The sequence below is a fragment of the Propithecus coquereli genome, unplaced genomic scaffold (assembly GCF_000956105.1).
Source record: "Propithecus coquereli isolate 6110/MARCELLA unplaced genomic scaffold, Pcoq_1.0 Scaffold147, whole genome shotgun sequence".
Classification (NCBI taxonomy): Eukaryota; Metazoa; Chordata; class Mammalia; order Primates; family Indriidae; genus Propithecus; species Propithecus coquereli.
In genome coordinates, this window is record NW_012139080.1 from 5918384 (window position 1) to 5924657 (window position 6274).

The 6274-nt window shown below is 37.2% G+C and overlaps 1 protein-coding gene across 1 annotated transcript in view; it reads right to left on the minus strand.

Moving 5' to 3' along the window:
* The window catches only part of AGTPBP1 (ATP/GTP binding protein 1), a 175637-nt gene that overhangs the window by 12917 nt on the left and 156446 nt on the right, over nt 1-6274 (minus strand).

The window sequence follows — 6274 nt, forward strand, 5'->3', positions numbered from 1 at the left end:
GCCACGGCACTCACTCTAGCCCAGGCAACAGAGTGAGACTCTGTCTCAAAAAAAAATAGGGGGAACTTATATTCATTAAAATGATACCTTAGTTTCACATTACAACCAGGAAACCGAAGAGTAAATTAACATGGACAAAGATGGGATCCAGAAGAGCAGAGACAATAAAGAGAAAAGGACAGGGATGATCTTACTAAAAGGAAAATGGTTTCCTAGTTTCAGCTCCAATACTGTCATTTGTCCTTTCACTTACACTTGAAAATGTGGCTTTACCTGCTTCTGGTTCCATATTCAGTCATTAAGATCCCTCCAATGCTACCTAATATTATACCCTCAATCATTGCCCCTTATTCTATTCTTTTTTTTTTTAATTTAAAAAAATGTTCAAATTTTTTGTAGAGACAAGGTCTTCCTATGTTGTCCAGGCTGGTCTCGAACTCCTGGCCTCAAGTGATCCTCCTGCCTTGGTCTCCCAAAGTGCTGGGATTATAGGCATGAGGCACAGCGCCTGGCCTTACTATTCCTGTTGGAGCTCATTATCTTCTCAAACATAAATGATTCTAAATAGCTTTGTCAAAAATTTTCTTGCCTCCTCCTACCCAGCTTCAATAAAATTCATACACTATTTTCAGGTAAAAACTATCATTTAGCATACTTTTTGCCAGTGGCTTCGAAATTCCCAATTGCCTAAAGGATAAAGTCTAATGTCCTTACACTGGTATTTAGGGCACTGTAAGACAGCTCTCCTCCCAAGCAATCTAATACAATTGAATTTTTAATCTTATATAGCTACCTACCATTTATTCAACTCAATTTGTGACTGGCACATATTGCAAGGCATCATGGTTGGCACATTATACAGTGCTGAAGGGCATAAATATGGTACCTGGGGTTAAACTAGGAGTTAACCAGGCAAAGTGTGAGTGAAAGACTTTTAAGAGAACTTAAAAGTTGGTACAGAAAAGTACACTTTCAGGTTCTGGTTATTCCTGCTCCAAACACACAGCAATGATTAGATAAAATACGAAATAGGAAAACAAAAAGACACAGACGCATGTAAAACAAGATATACATCTCCTTGGACCAGGAGAAGAATAGAATCGCAAAGTCAGGTCATGGGTCTGCTGCCAGGTCCAAAAGCAGATAGCAGTAGCTCCTTAAAGGCAGTGGTGAGGCTTACAAAGTGCAAAGCCACACTAGTGAATCCAGCAGCTGGAGTAAGGCTGTAGAAAGAAGACTGAAAAAAATTAAGGCTGAATTTTCTGCCTAAAGCTAAAGACTTTATAAAGTTGCAATTATGAAGTCAGTAAGAAGGATACAGAGCATCAGAGTCAGAATCTTCAAGAACTCAGTGACTTTCCTGCAAAATCCCCAATCATTGAAGGATGGGAGGTCTAAAATGCTAACAGAAAACTAATATCATGCTACCAAAAGGCAATATAAACTTGGACTGCAGGCCTGAGAAGGACAGGTAGAAGTAATCACAACATCAGTAAAAGGTGAAGGGGAAAGACTAGAAAGGGCTTGGAGTGGGAGGACATCTACTCAGTGAGCCTGCGAACTACAGGCTCATGAAAAACAGGGGATGAATTTACCAACACAGTAAGTGGCACAGTCTACAAATGACTTTGAAAATGTCTGGGGTCTTCAAAGAAGGAAAGAATAATAGCTATAACAAGAAAATGTGAAATAAAAGTATGCAGAAACAAAAAAATAACACAATTAGATGTAACATATATAGTCATTCAAATAAAAATCTCTCATGAGATAAACTCTAGACTGAAAACTGAATTGTGGGTAAATTATAAGATACTGAAGAATCTACCTAGACTGCAGCAGAGACAGAAAATGTTAAAAAGCAATTAGGAGACACGCATGAAGAACAGACTGAAAAGCTCTAATGCAAGAATTCCAGAACAACACAATAAAGGGAATGATAAAGAAGCAATTTTCAAAGAGAAAGTAGCTGGGAACTTTTCAAAATTGAAGAGTCCTCAAATTAAAAGTGCATATCAAGTGTCAAGCAAGGTATATTAAAAACAGGTCTACTCCTAAGTACAATGCACTAAAACCTAAGAGCACTGAGGAAAAGAATAAAATCTTAAAGTAGAAGCATAGACATTTTGGTAGAAAACACAACGAATGCAAAGACCCTGTGATGACAAAGAGATTGATTTGTTCTAGAATAATGGCACTCAAGGTGCGGAGCGTAGACCAGTGTGGTCCACAAACTCTTTGTTACTGGCCCACGGTGACAAAAGTACAGAAATTAACATGAAGTGTTCAGAAACTTTCACAACAATTTGGCATAGAAATTACATGTCTGGTGAATCTCATAAGAAATTGGAGCTTAGATTTGTATTCCTTGGGTCCCTTCTTCCATTTTTATAGTACTTCATTCTTATCATATTTTTATTCAAGTAGCAACTCAGACCAAAGTGGAAAATAAAAACTGGTCCTTTGCCATAGCTAATTTAGAAGCACTATTCCAAAAATTAAAAGACCAGTCAGTGCAGCCAGAATGGTAAGAATAACAATGAGAGTGGGACTCGCTGAAAGAGTAAGGGAAGGCATGGATGGTTCATGCGGGACCCCAGGACACGATGATGGATATATTCCACACACCTGGGACACAGCTGAAGGCTTTTAAGCAAGAAAGTGACCACTACATACAAAGAAGCTGGAAGATACAAAAAGTACAGGGAGAAATCAGAATATTGCCAGAGTAGTCCAGGCAAGGGATGACAGCAGCCTGGACTAGGGCAATGGCAGAGACCGTCGAGAAATGGAAACATCTGAGAAATATTTTGGAAGAGGAATCAAAAAATTCTGGGCGATAGACTGGATTATGGGTAAGGGAAAGACAGAAAGATACCAAGAATGAGACACGAGTGTCGGGTGGACAGGGGTGGTTAAGGATGAGCAGGTTTGCTGTGGGAGAGGTAGGGGAGCAGGAGTCACAAGCTGAGTTTCGGACAAGTTACTGTCGCGCCCAAGTGTAGATAATCAAGTTGGAAGCTGGATACACAGGTCTGGAGCCCAGGAGAGAGGTCTGGGAGACTCTAAGTATTTTGGAGTTGTCAAGGTACAGACAGAATTTGAAATCACAGGAACGAATATCACCTACAGAAAGCAGGTAGGTGAAAAGGTGAGTGAAAGAAGAGAAAAAGCAAAGAAGATGAAGAGAAAATGCTCGAAGGAAAGGTTATGATCACCCCCCCTTGTTTTCCCACTCAACAAATAAACTCAAGTAATCTGTGTTACATTCACTTGGCTTTTACTTCCCAGGTAACTGTTATTCACGATCTCCAATGCAGAGCAAAACTAAGGGATGAATATCAACAGCTAAGCTGAGAGAAAGAGGTAAAGATAAGAACTATATACAACCTCTCCCCCCACACTACCAACAATGTAAATAGTGACAAAAATTTACAATTATTCCTGAAAGGCTTCCAAGAAGCAATAAAAAGGATCGCTGAATGACTAAGCAATTACTATGCAGTAAGACATTAAAATCATAAATGGCAATAACTATGAGGAAAAAGCCTTCGCCAATCCGAATGAGGGGAGGAAGCAGACTGCATTCAACAACAAGCACATACCAGTGATCCTGCCCGAAACTTCAAAGCTGGCTACTTTAATCTGCAGCCCGCAATCAGAACCTCCCTCATTCTCCTTATTTACTCTACCCGTGTTATATGAAAAAAATTGAAACAAAAATAAAATAACAGTAACATGTACATTTAAGAAGCAGAACACTGAATAACTGCACTCTAGTAGTGTGTTAACTGGATGTATCGACCTCAAAGAACAACTGCAGAAAGCTCTGCGGTCGCCATTCCCTTCAAAAGCACCACGTTACCTGGTGCTTACGTCATAGAAATATCAGGATATCATGAGCTTCTAAACATTTTGAATTTCAGTATATTTCACATATAGACTGTATCAGTTATCATTCCATGCTTAAGAACATACACAATTACTCTTTCCTCTTCTATAAAATTTGCACTCATTAGCACAGAACTGAACACTTGCTCCCCTAATGTTTTCTTCAACCATAACTTTCCTAAGCTCCAAATAAGCCTTCCCGCCTTACCTAAATTAGTCTAAGGTAGCCCCCCTTGTCTGCAGAGGACAAGACCAAGACCCCCAGTGGATGCCTGAAACCACAGACAGTACCAAAGCCTATATTTAGTATGTTTTTTCAGTCTGATAACTGGGACGGCTACTAAGTGACTCAGTGGTGGGGAGTGTCTACAGTATGGATACACTGGACAAAGGGACAGATGATTCACATCCCGAGCAGGATGGAGTGGGATGGCAGAAGATATCATCATGCTACTCAGAACAGCATGCAATTTAAAACTTATGAATTGTTTATTTCTGGAATTTTCCATTTATTAATAATATTTCCAGACAGTAGCTGACCATGGGTAACTGAAACCACAGAAAGAAAAACCATGGATAAGGGAGGACTATTGTATTTCCTATTGCTGACTTTGTTTCCTTCATGTTCAGCTGCTATTTCTTTACCAAACCTCATCCATTATCTTTCAAGCTTTAGCCTAAAATTTATCAACCTGAGAAAACTCTTCCAGATAAATCCAGGCCATTTTAAAGTATTCACTCAGTAACTCTTTTTATTAAAATGTGTATGTGATTTTTAACTGAGAGTCTTGAAGAAATGACTAACTCCAACCCTGGCATAAATAAAGTGCATAAAAAGAGGAGCCAAGAAATCCTCTTGTGTCAGAAGGAAAGGAAGTCCTCCAAGAATGATGGGGACATGTCAAAAACATACAGAAGTTGTTTGAAGGGGCCAAATCAGGGAAATTCCAAGCATCAAAATAAATAATGAGGATAACATTAAAACCTACTGAATTAAAATTATAAATCATAAGTCCAATACATATAAATTTAAAAATAAATAAAAGTTTGATGATAAATGGAATATTGACATAGTTTCAAAGTACATCCCATAAAAATACTTACTAATTACAGAAGGAGAAAAAGCTAACTTTACAATGGAGGAATTTGTCAGATATCACCTTAATTAAGTGATTAAAGGGAACACTTTGAGTAATGGGGCAAATAAAAACTATACACACTACCACAGGATGCAATGAGAAGAACACAGTGTTCAAGATATTCTTGCCAAAGATGCATAACCTGAATATAATCATGAGGAGACGCAGACAAACTGCGCCTGAGGATCTATAATCCTCCAAAGCATCAAGGCACAACAAGTGAAGGCAGAGGTATGCAGAAACTTCATTTGAGACAGAGAAAGAAGAATGAAAGCATGGGGGAAGAAGTCGCTGGTTGCCTAACAATGTAAGTCAATGCATAGGAGAAACAGCTAGAGTAAAATTTCAAGGGGAAACTGTCTGAATTTATAAGTGGCTATTATCAGGTTTGTACATTTACATGCATATAATGAGGAGAACTATGAGTTCTTAACCTTTTCTGTGCCACAGTCCCCTTCAAGAGTCTGATGAGGCCTATGCATGCCTTCTCATAATAATACTTATATATATATATATATATATATATATATATATATAAAACAAAATTAATATGATTCAAAGGAAACCAATTATATTGAAATACAATTATAAAAATGTTATAAAAAACATTTGTGATATAGCACTATATGTGATTTCTTTAAACTATGTGTTCGTCAAAATATATATGCTCATTTTAAGACAGTAAGACTAGTGGAGAGTCTAATAATAACCATAGTTGTGAAGTATTAATAAGCATAAATGATATTTCAGGATATCTAAAGCAACTATAATGTGTCTGTGAACTACAGGTTAAGAACACGTGAATTAAAACTTAAAAGGAGGCTTAAATATCAGTGAGAATTGATAATCTCTATATTTATTTCCATTACTATTTAGCAGGCACTTTGAAGGGTACAGAATAAAAGTGATCACTTGTCTAAATTATCACATTTATAAAGAATGGCATTTCAATTAATGTTTTACCACACTTAAAACTGCTATAGTGATATATACAACAGTGCATGGCAACAAATTAACAAATTTGATGACAAGTTAATACCTAACAACAAAAATCATGAAGGTTCTGTAACATGAGACTATTCTTACCTATATACACAAAATTATAAAATGCTAAGCTCTAGCATTATGATTAAAAATGGTAATACTGAATTATCTCTGAGCCTATAACTGAACAAATTTTTATACACTGAATTTTAGTAGAAAAGATTACCTACCTAGAAGAATATTTGGCAGATGTAAATTCTCAA